At 40.7% G+C, this 20,666-nt stretch overlaps 1 long non-coding RNA gene across 1 annotated transcript in view; it reads right to left on the reverse strand.

Moving 5' to 3' along the window:
- The window catches only part of LOC139755948 (uncharacterized), a 414,911-nt gene extending 397,213 nt beyond the window's left edge, over positions 1–17,698 (reverse strand). Inside the window, exon 1 of the long non-coding RNA XR_011714223.1 lies at positions 16,740–17,698. This is a non-coding gene — a long non-coding RNA (uncharacterized lncRNA). The remainder of the gene's footprint in view (positions 1–16,739) is intronic.
- Positions 17,699–20,666: the final 2,968 nt, after the last annotated feature.

Raw genomic sequence — 20,666 nt, forward strand, 5'->3', positions numbered from 1 at the left:
ATACCAATTGTCTCTTCGTTTCTTCATCAACATTACCCTCTGCAATTTCTTTCCTATCATTGTCGTAAATATCAACATTGAGGTAACTTACCATCTCATCAGTTACGTTAACATTTTCGCAACATAATTTGTTCAACATCATATGTGATGTTACCATCAAGGTGTTTTTAAGAAACCTACATCATTTTATTTCTCAATTTGGTTTATCCTACTGTAACATGACTGAACATTCTTACAACATTAGACCATGGTAAACAGAAATGGGTCAAATCTAATGTTGTCACAGCTCTAAAACAATACACCACGACATTTATAATACTGCACATATAATAAATATTTGATCATTAAGTCCTTACCCCTATCCACTAATCTACCATTTCTCTACTGATTCAATCTACCATTTCTCTATTGAGTTTCATTTTCTTTGATATCCATATTTCTGACATCAAATTCCTCCAAGTTCAAGCCCTGAAAATTAACATACTCCCTCTGGAAGAGAAGTATATGCGGATGAAAAGATTTTAGTGTCACATAAAATTCAAATGTTTCCGGTAGTTATTTGGGGACTTGATTTACTGCATTTCTCAGAATTTTCAGGCAGAGATTTTGTATGTGAGCGCCTTGTCACTGTGAAAATTGTCATTTCCGTAGTTCCAGGTAGAGTATAGCTCAAAAGGTCGATATTATGAACAGGTCTTACATGACTGCACGTATAACAGTCATATGGATTCGTATTGTTTATCTTAATATCTAATTATCCGCTGCTTGTTAACTGATAATGTTTTCGGCATTTTTGCTGGGCAATCGTAAACCACGGTAACATGCAGACATTAAGGTCATGAAGGAGGGGTTAGGTATTGAAGATGTTAGGTCACCGGGGTCAGGGTGTTACACTGACCTCGCTAATGAGGTCAGAGTGTCACACTGACCTCGCTAATGAGGTCAGGGCGTTACACTGACCTCGCTAATGAGGTCAGGGCGTTACACTGACCTCGCTAATGAGGTCAGGGCGTTACACTGACCTCGCTAATAAGGTCAGGGTATTACACTGATCTCGCTAATGAGGTCAGGGCGTTACTATGACCTCGCTAATGAGGTCAGAGTGTTACACTGACCTCGCTAATGAGGTCAGAGTGTCACACTGACCTAGCTAATGAGGTCAGGGCGTTACACTGACCTCGCTAATGAGGTCAGGGCGTTGTACTAACCTCGCTAATAAGGTCAGGGTGTTACACTAATCTCGCTATTGAGGTCAGGGCGTTACTATGACCTCGCTAATGAGGTCAGGGCGTTACTATGACCTCGCTAATGAGGTCAGGGCGTTACACTGACCTCGCTAATGAGGTCAGGGTGTTACAATAACATAACCGAAGTCAATGCGTTACACTGAAATCCTAAGAGGTCAGAGTCTTCAGGTCAAATGGTCTCCTGAAGTAAGGAATATCAGGTCGAACCTAATGACGTACTAACAGGTCATCTGACCTGCAAATGCAAAGGAAAGTGACCTGACCTTTTAAAGGGAAGGTCAAAGACGAGGACAGAAGAGAGTGAAAGCTGTAGGGAGGACTGGAAGGGGGGGGTAGCTGTCAGTGATTATCGTTGTGGTTTGTCAACAGTTTTGTCATTCGTGTAAATGTCACTAGATTCACAGATGAGACGAGATAAGAAAAGAAAAATTCTATATCCTATTGTGGCTGAGTACCAAAATCCACTGCTGAATGACTATAATAAATGTCGCGTACAAGTACTTTTGCATTAGGTATCCTAGATCTGGTAGAAAATGGCAGCACATTACTGAGAATTGACATTTTTGGGGAGTCATTACTTCTGCCATGGTAAAATGGCATTTCTTCATACGATCTCAGAATTTTGGCAGAAGATGCCACATTTGGCAGCACTTGGCAACCCTGACGTTATGATGAAGTCAGACTGTGCGAGGCGGGAAAACACAAGGATGCCAACAACTCTACACTCAAGTTGTACTTGGAAAATGGTAGACACTTTATCGACCATAACCTCCCATACCATACCATACCATACCAAATTAACATAGCATCTACCATCCTCCTACCATACCATACCCTACCAACATCGCATCGACCTTCCTTATACTATACCATACCATACCATACTATACCGTATCATACCATACCATACCATACCCTACCATACTATACCATACTATACCATACCATACCATACCATACCATACTATACTATACCATACCCTACCAACATCGTATCGACCTTCCTTATACCATACCATACCCTACCATACTATACCATACCATACCTTACCAACACACAACATCTGTGAGCCATCGTGGCGTGTCAAATGCTGACCGAATAAGCCAGTAGAGGCAATCATGCAATCAGTTCTTGAAAGCAAAAAGCAAGGTAATATCTGTGAAAGAGAGAAGCAATATCGCAGCGGAGGAAGAAAATCCAGTTGAGAGAGGTCAAGTAAGACGAATCACTTTTGAACGAACTCTGTCGAGAAGGAGGCTGGATATGTGACCAGTATCTCACACGGGGACGAATTAACTCTCTGGACAGCTTGAGTGGCTGCAGTGAGGAAGAAAACTTACTCGAGACCTGAATGGAATCTCCAGTTCGACTGAGGCAGAATAAACACGATTCCTGTGGAGTTTGCGTGAGAGAGATCAGGGGTTAGATTAATGATAAAGATATCGACAGATCTGGGTGAGAGAGAATAACCTAACTCTTAACAAAAACTGAAGAAGTCAAGGGAAATTCTAGAGACTGATACAGGGTAAAAACTGGGAATCCGTGAACGTAACTAGATTACGATTCCCCAGTGAAAGATGTTGTCCAGGTCTGAGATGAAGCAGCAAAGGACAGGTGACATACAGAAAGTGCAGGTAGGAAAGTGGAGTATTGAAAGGTAATAGAGTAACGCACAGTATAAAAGTTAATCGACCGAAAGAAGAGTAGTGGGAATCAGAAGGATGAGGGTGGCAGACAGAACTGAACACTGAGTAACAACACTGAGATACAGAACAGGGAGGAAAGGAAGCTAGTCTGTTCTCACTTATAATAAAAAGGTAACCGATTGGATAAGAAATTGAACTATAGTTTAAAGAGCAAGAACCTTGATGGAAGTCTGGAATTCAGAGATTTTATACCAGCGGCTACTAAAAGCCTTTGAAATATTAATGACTTCCCAAAATCCTTCGTAGAAGATGACTGGCATGAGCCAGACGACAAAGAATTTCACATCTCTATTTTGTATACTGGAAGACATATAGGTGTTTAAACGTAACCCTATGAGACTCGAAGTGCTTGATATCAATAAAAATGGACAGAAATTCAAAGGAAATCTGAAATAATGGAAATTATTAATAAGGAGTGAAAATTAGATAGATGCGATGTTCCTCATAGTGATGAACTGATTTTCTGTTATGAAAAAGGAAAAATGTTGATTTACGAGCATGAAAAGATTACTATAGACAGACCATAGTATTTTTCGTACTCTAAGTACTCACACATGTTATCTTAGTGATGCTAAGTAGGTCGTTTTAGTGTGGGACCTGTGCGAGAAGGCAATCAACAAGAGTCTGACGTGGTGAACCCGCTCTAGGTGAGTTTGTTTAAGTGTGACAACTGTTAAACAGCTTGGAGTCAGGGCACGGCATCCAGACTGCGTCACACCACCGCCTTAAACGACCATACTGGCAAGCACGGCAGACACCTGCTGTGCCAGCTTTCCCCAGCATCCCATACGCTGACCTTACTCTTGGCGTTTAGCACTTACCAAATGTCATTAATCCCAAGGTAACTGTGCAGTAAGTTGGTCTCCATGAAGACAGTGGAATCATTCGGTATACCTAGTGAACAAGTTGTGACTAACAGATATCTTGGGAAAAATGGTGATTTTTTTCAGCACGCTGAGACGGCACGGGCAACTGAATGATCTAGAGTAGACAATGCCACCTCATTAGCGATATGTGTATATATATATACTCATGCCGAAGCTAGGTACAGTCTGTCGAAGAAATTCGTTGAGACCCGACTGGTGTGGGGTATGAGTACTGGTCTGGTAACAGTGGAATAACCTCACTGCCAAACGTACAATAAATCGTAATGTTGCCCACCTTATAGAGAGTCCCTACACTACACTCATACACTCTCCTATTGTAAAATATGATGGAAAAGAAACTCGGAATTGTCTTTTTTTTCTTCTGTCATTGTGTTACGTATGTTTCAGCTGACAAGTAAAATGCAGTAGACTACAGTATCCGCTTCCTTAATTATTTATGTATCACTGGAGAACCGCCGATCTATAGGGGCACTTTGATATGTGTGTGTGTGTGTGTGTGTGTGTGTGTGTGTGTGTGTGTGTGTGTGACGAGCAATATGACTGAAATGGTCGTATTTCTCTGGGTTTAGAGGTGTTGGAGGCAGGTCAAACGGTTCCATTGACTAACACGGTGATTGAGAGCAGATGATTGAAGAGGTTAACAGGTCACGCTAGTCCATCCTCCTCCCAACAAACCCACGAGGACATCACATCTTGGCCCTGCAGGCCAGGGGATACGTTGATGGCTCATGTTAAACAAAGCAATAATTCACAGAACTATTCATATTTCAGCAAATGTGCGTGTGTATGACCCGCCGGATTCCATAGGGGTGATCCATACTAGCATATGTTACAAGTATGTGGGCACTACAGCACGAACACTATAGTCTTAGATCTTTATCAATGTTAACAACCAGATCTGTTATCATTAACCGTCACTATAAGTATGTATCACAGAGCAGTGCGCTCAGTGCATTACCAACGTCCCTACCTCGACTATCCCTTCAAATGTGTCTTTAGGTTTAATTTGTTTGTATTAGCATTTTCAATCACCAATATTTCCATAACATATATTTTACCTCTGATAGATGAGTTGTAACTATCTGTTAGCTTAAACAACCTAATAGCTACCTGCTTACCTCCTTCACTCTTCCCACACATCAAAACCACACACACACACACACACACACACACACACACACACACAAAACAATCCCAAGCAGTCAATGTATTTTCCATTAAGATATCCAGCAATTATCTAAAATCACTATTCTATGTAGACCCAGTGTTAGCTGAGGCTAAATTCTGGTCATTGCAAGACCGTCACCTGCTGAACGCGTCGATATCCTAAGTTGCCACTTTGTATGTTCATACTGGCTACCACTACGTATTCCACTGGGTTTATGCCATTCACATGAATCACAGGTGTTTGTAGTAATATGACAGTTTATACTGATTTCATATAACACATCTGAACCGTATGCCTTATGGGTTATGTTTTGTGGCTGGGACAAAGATCTGCTTCGAGTCGAAAATACAAATCACGTAATAAAACACAATAACCCATCAAAAATAATCTGATTATTTTCCTTATAGCATATTTAGATTACATATTCTTGTATATATGTGAGGTAGTAAGGGAGATATAGATAATGGTTCATCGAGGGTAGAGGTGAGGGGAAGGAAAACACCCTAATAACTTAACCATTCCCCCTTCAGCATCAATGTCCACCTATAACCTGTTAGACATTGATGACACCAGGTTGTATACAGTGGCCTGATGTCTGACAAGCTGCATAATCCCGCGTAACGTATCCCATTTGCGCGCTAGCAATGTTGCCTCTCGCGTGTGCTGGATGAAAAGGTTTTCTCATCAGAGAATAGAACCCGTCCATAACCCGACCTCACAACTGCATATCCTCATGTACGTCGCGCTGTGCGAAGCGTTGCCTCTCCATGCGGTGTGGCTCGTTAGTCTTTCTTTCTTGGCAGGATCAGCGGAGAGCTACAGCATTGGTCTTGGAATCCTCTGTTACTGCTACAAGGATACGTTAATCTTCCTCAGTCGTGGTTTTCTTGGGTGCACCTGACCTCGGACGATCTCGTAATTCCCCTCCTCGAGCCACCTCCTCCACCACTTGTAGAATGTACTCTGCGAAACGCTAAGTTCCGATGCTATGTCTGAGGCGCACCGGCCACCTTCCTTCATGCCGATAATTCGACTTATGCGAGTTAGCTTATAGTGAAAGAGGTCCATTTCCAATGATGACAAACTTGCTTCTGCTGTCGAATGTAAGGACGGCTGGTTGGTTGTTTAGGCTTTAGGCCAAACAACTGCCAGGGTCATTAAGGTCGTCAACTTACGTTACATCCACCAACCGAAAAATCTTTGACTCCTTCTTCAGGTGTTCAATATAATTCTAAGACCACATACACTCTCTCTATGCATGTGGCCCATCGTGATGTAAGGAATGGTGCCAAACCATGGAGGTAAACCTCATTCATACCTTAGTTTTCAAGTTCGTATGAACAACACTATCAACCATTATTTGAAGCCGAAACGTTGAATGATGATATGGGAGAGAGAGTTGGTGTCAGAGGGTCAGGGCGTAGAAGTGAGTTTGTGTATCATGATGAGCGTGTGTAAGTGAACATTGGGTGACAAGTTCGCTGCTATAGCCTAAAGTACGTCGAGGTAAACGAGTACCGCAAGTAATGTTATTATTGATATTGATCAGTATGGTAATAATAATCAGTGTTATTCATCACTTTACTATTTCACAATAATTTCAGCTCTGTTCCCATTGTCAATCTTTCCCTCACAACCCTTCAATCATTATCAATTTCAAAACCTCATACCCCGCCCTCTTCTTGTTTCTACCCCCCCCCCCCTATCCTTTGGTGTCTCTTCCCTCACTTGTGCCAGCAACCAGCATCGGACGCAGTCTGAAATTATTTGTGTTATGTTTACCCTTTATAATCAAGCCTTCCATAATGTCAGACACCTAAATCATGACACTGAACTGGTCAGTGTTAAATGGACTCTACGTATGTTCTTTCATGGGTATCTAAACGTACTTTTCGCCATCCAACACTGTACGACAACTGCGACGTACTAGCCTGTGTGTGATTCTACTACTACTACTACTACTACTACACACACAACGGACGTTATATATCTAAATTTTGATCCATACGTTTTATTTCATCCTCCTCATATCTTACTACTATATGCAAGAAAAACGATGAAAAACCTTACATACACGGCGCCTCATACTAAGCAGTGTTACCAGACCTCCACTTTACCTTACACCCGTCAACCCTCTCAAGGCTAAGTTAGTATGTATGTGGATGTGTTGTGTGAGACAGTGATGGTGATAAGTGTAAAGGATGCTGGGCTATAATAAAATAAAATGTTCCTTCAAAGAGAAATGATAAACAACTTTGTCCCAGTCAGGAAGTAGAGCAGAATAAGGTATATCCCACATAGATGATGACTGGAAAATGAAATGAGAAGTTGAAAGTATGCGAAAGAAAACATTCCCAAAACAGATCAATGGCAAAGAAATAGGAGACCTACTGAATTACCCTGCTTTGCCTTACAATAACAAATGTTATGCTGAACAAATACAACATAATATGTGAATTATCTGACATCCAGGAGTACAAAGCAATTTTTAAAGTGGATGACAGGGATACTGTATTGCAGTACACTGACATTAAAACATTCATCCGGAACATTACTATAATCAAAATATATTCTAACCTTTGTCACAAAGTCGTTACTGAGGATGTCATATGCCATATGTCATATGCCTGCAAGAATGTCAACAACCAGCTGGTAAACCCTCCACGTACATGACCTAATCATAAATGCTATAACCCGAGAACATTTAAGTCTTGTATAAGTCACGTTAAACAGTCATTACCTCATGCACGACTCATGCACGTCTCACCTCGTAATGCCTGACAGGTTCCGATACAGTGGTATCAAGGTACACCTTGGCAATGCAACCTTTCCAATACTGAATGCCTCTGCATCTACCAGTCTCCTTCACTACACTCATCTTTCTCATCTTATTCCTCCTAAACCTACTGTCCTATTTGGAGATTTGAACACTAGGCACAATAATTTGGGAGACCTGCTCATTAACACTAATGACAGAAGATTAATCTCATTCTTAGATGCAAATAACGAAGTTTAAATCAGCAGCAAGAACCAATTAAGACACACCTATGGAAGAATCCTTGTTAGGCGTGTAGTCTCTGGCCTGGTCTAAAATCCTGACCATTCACCAGTATCAGCCACAAAACACATAGCTAACATGTTAACTCGCTTGATGCCAAATGTGTTAAAAAATTGATTATGAAACAAGAACAAGAAAATCAGTTCACATACTGTATTTCAGAGTAGAACAAACATTTAACGATAACCTGAAAACTACCAGTAATGTATGATTTCTTTAACAACAGTGAGTACCTTAAAGAAGAATGAAAGGACCACATGAAAGAATTTAAACCTGTAGGTAAGCAAGCAGGTAAAAGATGTAAGTAACTTCGAACACCCAAAATGTCAAATTACATCAAGCAGCGCTCGCAGCGGCATGCGAACAAATGACTAAACTTCGACAAAATGACAGAGTGAAAGAATCAGACTAGATCAAAGCACTCCTCTGAGTAAATCCAGTAAAAGTATTTATAAAATCACTAGAAAGATAAACATTCAAGTATCTGTCTATCTGTCTATCTATCTATCTATCTATCTATCATCTATATAAATGTAAGTGTGTGTATGTATGTGTGTGTGTGTGTGTGTGTGTGTGTGTGTGTGTGTAATTTATAATTACTAAAAGATGGAACATGAAGAGGAGCCAAGCGAGAAGTGCTCAACCTCCTCGAAGGCCCAATCTGGGGTGTCTAAACAAGTGTGGATGTAACTAAGATGAGAAGAAAGGAGAGATAGGTAGTATGTATGAGAGGAGAAATCTGGACGTTCTGGCTTTGAGTGGAACATAGCTCAAAGATAAAAGGGAAGAATGATTTGGAAATGTCGTAGGAGTAGAGTCAGGGGTTGGTGAGAGTGTGTGAGAGAGTGTAAGAAAGTGAGTTCTTGACTGATGTGGGTAGAAATGAAAGTGGACTGCAAGAGATGGGTTATCACTACTGCTTATGCACTTGGTCATGAGAAGAAAGATCATGAGAGGCAAGTGTTCTGGGAGCAGCTGAGGGAGTGTGTTAGTAGTTTTGATGCACGAGACCAGGTCATAGTGATGGGTGACTTAAATACGAAGGTGAGTAATGTGGCAGCTGAGGGTACAATTGGGGGTATAGGGTTTTCAAAAATTTGAGTCGAAATAGTGAAAAGCTTGTGGAAATGTGTGCTGAAAAGGGAATGGTGATTAGGAATACCTAGTGTCAAAAGAAGGACAAACACAAGTATACGTATGTGAGCAGGAAAGATGGTTATTGCGTATCACTGGATTACATACTAATTGTTAGCAGTATACACGATAGGACCAACTCATGCGATATTTGATCAGTACCTTGTGGAGGCCAGGGAGAAGATCTGTAAAGGTTTTCGGAAAAGAAATGTCATGGGTGAAAAGAGACTGGTAAGAGAAAGGGAGCTTGGAGAAGAAACTTGTGTGAAGAAACACCAGGAGAAATTGAGAGTAAAATGGCAAGAGGAGAAACAGAAGCTAAGGGAGTGGATGAGGAATGGGAAGTATTTAGGAAAGTAAAGCTGTCATGTATGAGAGACGCATGTGGCAAGTGTAAGGTGGGAGAAGGCCAGGTTAGAAGAGATAGAGAGTGAAGGAATGAAGTAAAGTTGCTAGTAAAAGCGTAAAGAGAGGCATATAGGAGGTATTTACAGGGATGGAGTGCAAATGATTGGGAGATGTACAACAGAAAGCGGCAAGAAATCAGGAGGAAGGCGCAGGGGTTAAAAACGCGTGTAAATGAGGGTTGAGGTGAGCGAGTATTAGTTAACTTCTGGGAGAATAAGATGGTTTGGAAGGAGATTAATAGTTTTACAAAAACAAGAGAACAAATGGGAATATCGGTGAAGGGGGCAAATGAGGAAGTGGTAACACGTAGTGATGAAGGGAGGAGATGAAGCAATTATTTTGAAAGACTTAAATGTGTTTGATGAAAGGGTGGCAGATGTAGGGTATTTTGGTCGGGGTATTAGAAATGACAGTCATGGAGAGTAGTTTGGTGGAGAGAGAAGAGGCGATGAAAGCCTTGTGTAAGATGGAATGTAGCAAGGCTGCTGGACTGGAGGGTACAGCAGTTGAATTTCTTAAGAAAGGGGGTGATTGTGTTGTTGATTAGTTGGTTATCTTAAATGTATCTGTGGATCAGGGTGAGGTGCCTGAGGATTGGCGGAATGCATGTATAAAGGTAATTGCGATAAAGGCGTATTAAAACTAGAGAGGTGTAACTTTGTGAAGTGTAACAGGTGAGCAGTATAAGGGAACAAGGACTGAGAGGAGGAGTGCATATAAAGATTGGAACAGAACAATGTGGTTTCAGAAATGAATCAGGAGTTTGCTTTCACGAATGTGTGTGAGAAATACTTGGAAATTTAAGGCTCTGGAGAGCGCTCCTGGTTAGCGGTCATCTAGACACATGTGCAACATAGCTTATTCTGTTACCTACCGCTTCTGGCGGAGTTGGAAGCAGTCAATAGGGAAATACTGTGACTAAAGAAGATTGAGGAGTTAATGAGTTATCTTGAGGAGGACGAAGGAGCGAGTGAGTGGAAGGCCGTCAGACACCAAAACTCAATATTCAATTATAAGAACTGTGAAAATAATTTCTCTTGTTCTACAGGATACTTACATTGAGGAAAACTAAGTCCAAGAGGAAGGTATGACGTAGAATACACGAGAGCAGCAACAAAAATGCGGTGATTACACTACATATCAGAAACGAAAAATATGAAACACTACATAACATGAGCTATAACTGGCACCTAATGTCTGAATCTTCCTTTGACATAAAAAGAAATTTTGTTAATAAATGTGCAGTACCAGGATGCACCCTACCTAATGGATGATATGAACAAAGCAGGTGGTGAAATTCTGTTGTCTGTCAAAGTTAATGTTGATTCTGTACTGAAAAATATAGTGGTTGTTAATATCAACGGCTTCATGTTTAGAAAAAGAACAAGTCAGCTTGCAAAAATTAACGACAGGATCAGCTTAAAGACTTCAAGCACAGACACCAGAGTAAGAATACGATTCTATTAGAACAGGAGATTTTAATCCAACAGAATCGAAGCGAGGATGGTCCACATCTAGCAGCTCCGGGTGTGGGCCCATTATAACTCGTCTCACAGTGCATTAACGCACTTCGTTCGGAAACAGACTCCACACGTGAATATTACAGGATCAATTCTAGTTACAAACGAAGGTTCTCGTCAGCAATGTTTTAGGTGAGGAGATGTTTGGCACAAGTGATCAAAGACAAATCGCATTTGAGGGTACTCTCAGTAACTCCTCTCAATGAAGGTAAACATGATGTTTGTGAATGATATTTACCCAATGTCAGACAGACAAATTTCAATGATTTTCGCATCGCTCTTGTCAGAGTAAACTGGGGTGACAGTGTATCTTGTCAGGGTAAACTGGGGTAACTGTATCTTGACAGGGTAAACTGAGGTGACTGTATCTTGTCAGGGTAAACTGGGGTGACTGTATCTTGTCAGGGTAAACTGGTGTGACTGTATCTTGTCAGGGTAAACTGAGGTGACTGTATCTTGTCAGGGTAAACTGGGGTGACTGTATCTTGTCAGGGTAAACTGGTGTGACTGTATCTTGTCAGGGTAAACTGGGGTGACTGTATCTTGTCAGGGTAAACTGGGGTAACTGTATCTTGTCAGGGTAAACTGGGGTAACTGTATCTTGTCAGGGTAAACTGGGGTGACTGTATCTTGTCAGGGTAAACTGGGGTGACTGTATCTTGTCAGAGTAAACTGGGGTGACAGTGTATCTTGTCAGGGTAAACTGGGGTGACTGTATCTTGACAGGGTAAACTGAGGTGACTGCATCTTGTCAGGGTAAACTGGGGTGACTGTATCTTGTCAGGGTAAACTGGGGTGACTGTATCTTGTCAGGGTAAACTGGGGTGACTGTATCTTGTCAGGGTAAACTGGGGTGACTGTATCTTGTCAGGGTAAACTGGGGTAACTGTATCTTGTCAGGGTAAACTGGGGTGACTGTATCTTGTCAGGGTAAACTGGGGTGACTGTATCTTGTCAGGGTAAACTGGGGTGACTGTATCTTGTCAGGGTAAACTGGGGTGAGTGTATCTTGTCGGGGTAAACTGGGGTGACTGTATCTTGTCAGGGTAAACTGGGGTGACTGTATCTTGTCAGGGTAAACTGGGGTGACTGTATCTTGTCAGGGTAAACTGGGGTGACTGTATCTTGTCAGGGTAAACTGGGGTGACTGTATCTTGTCAGAGTAAACTGGGGTGACAGTGTATCTGGACAAAATACGGACATAGTTTGGAAGAGGCTGAGACAGGATATTCAAGGTAGTAGAGGGAACATGAGGCCCAGGACGCAGCAGACGATCATTTTATAGAACCAAAACAAAATGAATATTCACGACACAACTCAAGTTTAAACTCAAGTTTAAGCTACGTTTTCGCGGCTAACGGATGATACTATCCTGCAGCATATCAACGTTCACAATCAAGATATACCATCTGCATAAAGCAAGAGCGAAAGGAAATACAGAGAGAGGTCCTGACAGGTTTTAATCGAGGTCATTAAGAGAAGCTGGAAATATGAGTTATACCCTTAACTGCTGATTTCAACAGGTCACTTCATACAGGGACAGTTCCTTGGGAGTGGAAGTCTTCATGTGTAACAACAATATCGAAACAAGATGTTTAGTTCCTACCCGGAAGTTATCGCCAAATTAGCTTGACGTCAGTAGTTGGTAAAGTTAGGGTAACCAATATTCGAAGCAAGAATTTAAAATTACTTAGATGATTCTAATTCATTCAAAGGTTCAGAGCATGGTTTTCGACGCGATTTTTCATGACCGTTACATATGCTTGATTTGTCATATGTAATTAGCATGCATGATGAGTGTAAATCGTTTTATCTCGTTTATATCGATTTTCGTGTATCATTTGGTAGAGTCACGCATCAAAGATATTTGATAAATCTTGAGTATCATGGTGTAGATCGTGTTGTACTTCGGTGGTTTGATATCAGTTGACCAATAGTAATGATAGAGTAGTGACCCATGGTAAATCTGCACAATGGTTGGACGCAATAAATGGTGTGCCACAGGGATCGACCTAGCGAGAAGTTTTCTTTGATACACTGTATATTAACAACAATGGTGTAAGACATCAAAATTCACAGCATACTGGAACATATAAAGCTACAACAGAAACTGAAAATCTAAAGCTAACAACTGACTCAGACAAACTGATGGTTGGGCTCACAAGTGTCAAATGAGTCTCAAATGTTACAACAAAGGACCACTAGGATATTCGCCATATATTCCTAACACCTTCCACAAAGCATCTCTATCAACCCAAATATATGCTTTCTTTAGATCCAGAAACGCCACACAAAAATCCTTTTGTTTCTCTCAGTATTTCTTACACACATTCTTCAAAGCAAACGTCTGATCCACATATCCTCTACCACTCCTGAAACCACTTTGTTCCTCCCCAGTCTGATGCTCTAAGCATGCCTCCACCTTCAAATTCACCGATCGTCTATGCAGCATACCAGTTACACTCAGCAGACTAATATAACTATTCGAGCACTCATATTTGTCCATTTGTCCCTCTTTCCTCTACACAAGTACACTACACATGCATTTATCCAATCCTCAGGCACATCAGCATGATCCACACACATATTGAAAATCCTAACTAACCAGTCTTAAGAAATTCACCTGCAATAACATCCACTCCGGAAGACTTGCAATAATCATCTTACACATCTTACACCTCCTTCTCTTCACCAAACCATTTGCCATGATTCTCTTACTTCGCATACCCTCCCGACGCAAACACCTTACATCAGCCACTCCATCATCAAACACATTCAACAATCCTTCAGAGTAGTCACTCTTATCTTCTCTTCACCTCATCACTAGTTGTGACTACTTTCCAATTTGTCCCTCTACATCGACGTTCTCATTTGTCCTTTGTTCTTCTCACACTATTAACCTCTTTCCACATCTTATTCTCTCAAAAGTTCGTTGATACTCGCCTATCCAAACTCTCATTTGCCTTCTTTTCTTGACCTCCTTCCGCTTTCTCTTGTACATCTAGCCATTCGCATTGTATATTCCAAGTGTTCTGGTTATAAGATAAAGGGAGCATACTGAGACAGCAGTTTCAAACGTTCAGCTTAATGTTATCATCCTCAAACTGTCAAGCGTATTATGTCATTTGACATATTTTGGTTTCCTTACAAGGCAAATGAATCACTCAGTGTTTACAGAATAAAAGATTATAGCAGTGAATCACATCGGGTGTTGTGGAATGAGAGTTATGCCAGTGAATAACACCAAATGTTGTAAAGTGAGACTACAGCTGTGAATCACACCTGGTGTTGCAGTATGAGACTAAAGCAGTAAATCGCACAGGGTTTGCAGAATAAGCTTATAGCAGAGGATCACGCCGACTGTTGTACAGTCAGAGACCATAGCAGTGAATCACGCCGGGTGTTCTAGAATGAGACTATAGCACTGAATCACGCAAAGCGTTCACAGATTAAGAAACTAAAGCACTAAACTGAAACCTTCTCTTGCAGGAATAAGGTAGACGACAGCATTTATGTATTGGAGACAACGAAGATAAGCAGTATAAAGCCTACCATAACAACTATAGTTAAGGTTATTGTGACATAAATTTGGTGACAAAGTAACTGAAAAAGATAAACCATAACTTCCGAATAGGTGGAAAAAAGCGAAAAAAAAGTTTGTTAAGAAAGGGAATGTCAGAGCATTTGCTGTCCCAGGGGCTTATTCCGCTCTACAGTACATTCATTAACCAGAGCAAGAGACCGCCAGCAGATGGCTCTGCCTAAAAGCACTACAAAGCCTTATATGGGACTCTCCTGGGGAATCTAGCTTGGATCTGTAAATGAAATTCTCACAAAACACAAAACAAGGATAGGTTACACGGCGACATATACGGTACATACATCTAGGGAAAGGATTTTATGTTCGAGATTATTCCAGTAAAATGGCTCCTGGGAGAAGACTCAGCCTCTGTCTGGGGAGGAGGTTGGGGGAAGATGCAAAACCATTTAGTAAACACTATCACAGGGAGCTATGCGGCGTTTATGGAAGCAAATCCAAGTGCGAAGGGTTAAGAAATCTATCAAGATCTGCGCTGGAAAGATATTTCCCGTCTAAAAATTCATCAGTTATCTGGTAATGTACCATGACGGCGCTCGGTGCCATTACTTGTATATTCATGAAATACTCAGTTACTCGAAAGATAATCCGTCAAGTTTGGCGTCTGCTGGAGAGGCGGATGCTGAAAGTATTACTGAAGGCAGTCCTCAGATATGTAAATTTAACCAGATCTAAACCCTTCCCTAATGACAATGGAGTAAAGAGGTTCACATGTCACGCCCTAGCCTAGTCACCGAAAAAAGACACATTACATTTAACGTATAAGTCAAGAACAGTGTCGAGTCTATCATACAAAAATACATTACATCCAATGAGGATCATATTGTCTCACTGATGTGGGATAATACCAACGAGCTTTCCCAAAAATTCAAACGAGCCTTTCCTTATTTCGAGTGTTATCAACCTCAAAATCATTACCATAGTAAGTACAGATCTTAACCGGGAAGGTAACCTACTTTCTTCTAATGTTTTATCTTGCGGCGGTTTACTCCAATTTTGGTGCAAGTACTGCTAGCTGTCACATAAACAAATACGTCACGTAAGCTTATTCTCTCTTGCTTAAGTCATTTACTAATGATCAGATGGACCTCTAACAACATCACCTTTGCGACAGATAATATACTCAATGGAACACAATACCATGTTACTTAAAGTTAAAAAATTGTCAGACTGCGTTATATCCTTTCTTGTTTGTTTGTTTACTAAGGTATCAGTCATTTTCTATAATAGCAGCGTCTTCTAAGGTTCGTCACGAAAAAGTACTTTTCCTGAAATAATCAAATAAAAATATATGCTGATCCGACATGTCGCTCGAGTCATGATAGTGGCTAGGATATATATATATATATATATATATATATATATATATATATATATATATATATATATATATATGTGTGTGTGTGTGTGTGTGTGTGTGTGTGTTCCACTTGTACTGTGTATATGATTTGTCGTGAGTCATCTTATAAACTGTGAAACCCAGGTGTGACCACTACGCTACAATGTACATAAGAGGGGAAGGCCACCTTTGTTTCTTTTTATTCACAGGAAGTTGTGAGTAATTATGTCGCTCCTGAACTACTTATGGCAACAGCAAAGAGGGAGAGGAGTTGATTCTCAGGATGACATATGACATAATCACCTCAAACATGGTCACCAAACAACCTGCAGCACATGAACTATAGTAATAACCGAAACACGATCACCAAACAGCGTGTAGTATAATCATAACCTATACCTACTGAGACATAACACCCCAACAGGGTGCATCTATAACACATTATCATTGAAACATAATCGCCAAATAGCGTGCAACACATAACCTACAACTGCCGAAACATGATAACCAAGCAGTGTGCAACATATAACCTATAACTGTTCAATCATGATCAAACAGCGTGCAACATACAACCTATAACTGTTCAACTACAATAACCAAGCAGTGTGCAACCTATAACCAAGTAAAACATGAAAAATAAACAACGTGATAAATAAGTAATCATGTTACTTACCTCCGCCGCTCGGTAGGGTGCAGGAGCTGTGGCAGCCATCAGTCACGAGTCATTAAGCTTTCACGAGTCTCACCACTTTCACAAAATGTTCCAATTACTCACACTATGATCACTGATGTGCATATATTATAATGTTGTAATCTGTGCGCACCATTGCTATCACTCTACTGAGCAATAATACCATCATGTGTTCTACGTTTCTAAATATGATAATATTCCAGTCTTCGTTCTCGCTGTGTACACTTTTCCCATTGTTTAAGTCATGAGTCTTTACTTACTATGTAGTAGACGAGTAACGTGAGTACAGACGGACGTCATAAGGCAGCTGTGTTTTCCAAGGTTCACATCTGTAAAGGCAGCGTCACATTAGCATTTTTCGTTCCAATTTTCTGCCTTGTCACCGTTTTTCATAAATTTGCGTCAATTTCGCGACCCATCGAGCAATAAGAAATGGTCCGTCTTGATCACAAATATTTTCAATTTTTACATGAAGAGGTATACTCGTGAGTACAATTTTTTTCCCTTAAACATATTTGACAATTCAAAAAATATTCAAATTCATAATAATTATTTTGGCAATCATAAAACGTATCACATTTCTTTCGTTTACATCCATACCACGCGACCTCATTAGCGCGGCAGACACAAGTTTACCATGGGCTTTGAGGCGGTTACACCAGTCGGAAGAATGACTTACTCAATATAAAAGATCCCATCGTTGTTTATAGGCCATTAGATATCCTATGTCAGCGACAAAGTCAGTAAAGAAGACGTATGGTAACATTACGCTGTTGCTCAGAATAGAGTTTTCTGAACTCTCCCGCGTTACGTGTGTGATATATACTTTCAGTTTCTTTTCGCCACAACCATGAACGCATCAGATACGATGTTTAGCATGTCTGGCCTTTCTACATTATTCAACACACATAGTAAAGTTAAGATAAGCACCACTTCCTTGACAGTTATCGCCATCTTGATTGTTGACATACATAAAATGACTGGACCGATGGTTCTACTCGCGTGTGAGAGCGCACACACACACACACACACAAAAAAAAAAAACAGGAAATTTGGTAACTGACGCAAAAAATGCTAATGTGACACCACCTTAACCTGACACACACAAATTTAGAGCTGCACTTAACTTTCACATTTATCACTGTCAAGCAGTCGAGTTCACAGATTTTTCTCCAAGACTATTCTTTTGTATCACATGAAATATACTTGATGTATTCGTTATCAACCTTACATGTTCTCATTCTCTTATCTTTTTTTCTTTAAAATAAGTGGTTTACTCTGTAATTTTTCATGATCTGCCGACGATGTGTAGACACTACAAAACCATAGTAAGCGACATGATCACACTCGAGTGTATCATATATATATATATATATATATATATATATATATATATATATATATATATATATATATATATATATATATATATATATATATATATATATCACTCAAGCTGCAATGCACTGTACTTAACCGTCATACTTCTAAGGTCATAGCACAACTGAGTTGAACTGACGGTTGTGACCGAAGATCGTTATTGGTGGAAGTATATGACGTCACAGCTCTACACGTTTTCTCTGATGACTGTCTTTTTAGAAAATGTGGTATAGGTGTAAATAATTTGAATTTAGTTAATTTGTTAGACAAGTAAAATTGTATCGACTTTAATTCATGAAGTTTAGTAATAACTGCACTAATTCTCCGTCAACAAGCAGACTTATAATTAGTCAGAAGAGTTTAATATATATCAACTGATTTCATGTTATACTTTTCTTTATTAATGGCCAACATGGCACGGGCAAAACATGCCCCAGTTAAGGCTATCTCGGGTATCAGAAAAAATATAAAATGAAAATAATCATGGCTACGCAGGTGTTAGTAGACCTAACTTTAACAAGACGAGAGGTTATATGAAGAGGGAAAGACATAAGAAGGAAGAAAATGCCACAGCTTAGCTGTTCGAGAGAGGAAGGAGGTATCATAACAGCCAATCCTCGAGTGGTCGATCTACCCACAGAAATTCTAGGAAGCAGCAGCCGTGGGTGCAAATCTTTGGGAATACATACAGATAGCTCACGAGAAAAATGGCCAAAATGATACCTATATAACAGAGATAGAGAGAGAGAGAGAGAGAGAGAGAGAGAGAGAGAGAGAGAGAGAGAGAGAGAGAGAGAGAGAGAGAGAGAGAGAGAGAGAGAGAGAGAGAGAGAGGCACATCACAGCGTACGGAGAGGGAAGGCTGTAGAGAAGTGACGCCAGGAGAATTGATGAGACGGAAGGCTCTCCATTCCACTCTTGTTGCACAAAGGTGGAGGATGAGCCAGGTATAATATTCACCTTTGTGTTGTCAACAAAGACCCAGACAAGCTACTTCACTGGTCAAACTGCTGGTCACATATACTGCAAAACAGCTTGTGTGTGATATGTTACACATACACGCAATGATGACACACTAGTGAAGGTGGTGTATGAGACAACTCTAATGTGATCATGTCATGAACTTGTATTTCTGTATAGTGTAGCTGTTGACTGTAAGTTGTATGAGGGGTAAATTTTTTTTTTTTTTTTTTTTGTTTTTGTTTTGTCGCTGTCTCCCGCGTTTGCGAGGTAGCGCAAGGAAACAGACGAAAGAAATGGCCCAACCAACCCCCATACACATGCATATACACACATGTCCACACACGCAAATATACATACCTACACAGCTTTCCATGGTTTACCCCAGACGCTTCACATGCCCTAATTCAATCCACTGACAGCACGTCAACCTCGGTATACCACATCGATCCAATTCACTCTATTCCTTGCCCTCCTTTCACCCTCCTGCATGTTCAGGCCCCGATCACACAAAATCTTTTTCACTCCATCTTTCCACCTCCAATTTGGTCTCCCACTTCTCCTCGTTCCCTCCACCTCCGACACATATATCCTCTTGGTCAATCTTTCCTCACTCATTCTCTCCATGTGCCCAAACCATTTCAAAACACCCTCTTCTGCTCTCTCAACCACGCTCTTTTTATTTCCACACATCTCTCTTACACTTACCTTACTTACTCGATCAAACCACCTCACACCATACATTGTCCTCAAACATCTCATTTCCAGCACATCCACCCTCCTGCGCACAACTCTATCCATAGCCCACGCCTCGCAACCATACAACATTGTTGGAACCATTTACCCATTTTTTGCTTTCCGAGATAATGTTCTCGACTTCCACACATTCTTCAAGGCTCCCAGGATTTTCGCCCCCTCCCCCACCCTATGATTCACTTCCGCTTCCATTGTTCCATCCGCTGCCAGATCCACTCCCAGATATCTAAAACACTTTACTTCCTCCAGTTTTTCTCCATTCAAACTTACCTCCCAATTGACTTGTCTCTCAACCCTACTGTACCTGATAACCTTGCTCTTATTCACATTTACTCTTAACTTTCTTCTTTCACACACTTTACCAAACTCAGTCACCAGCTTCTGCAGTTTCTCACATGAATCAGCCACCAGCGCTGTATCATCAGCGAACAACAACTGACTCACTTCCCAAGCTCTCTCATCCACAACAGACTTCATACTTGCCCCTCTTTCCAAAACTCTTGCATTCACCTCCCTAACAACCCCATCCATATACAAATTAAACAACCACGGAGACATCACACAACCCTGCCGCAAACCTACATTCACTGAGAACCAATCACTTTCCTCTCTTCCTACACGTACACATGCCTTACATCCTCGATAAAAACTTTTCACTGCTTCTAACAACTTGCCTCCCACACCATATATTCTTAATACCTTCCACAGAGCATCTCTGTCAACTCTATCATATGTCTTCTCCAGATCCATAAATGCTACATACAAATCCATTTGCTTTTCTAAGTATTTCTTACATACATTCTTCAAAGCAAA

This window comes from Panulirus ornatus, chromosome 20, assembly GCF_036320965.1.
Source record: "Panulirus ornatus isolate Po-2019 chromosome 20, ASM3632096v1, whole genome shotgun sequence".
Lineage (NCBI taxonomy): Eukaryota > Metazoa > Arthropoda > Malacostraca > Decapoda > Palinuridae > Panulirus > Panulirus ornatus.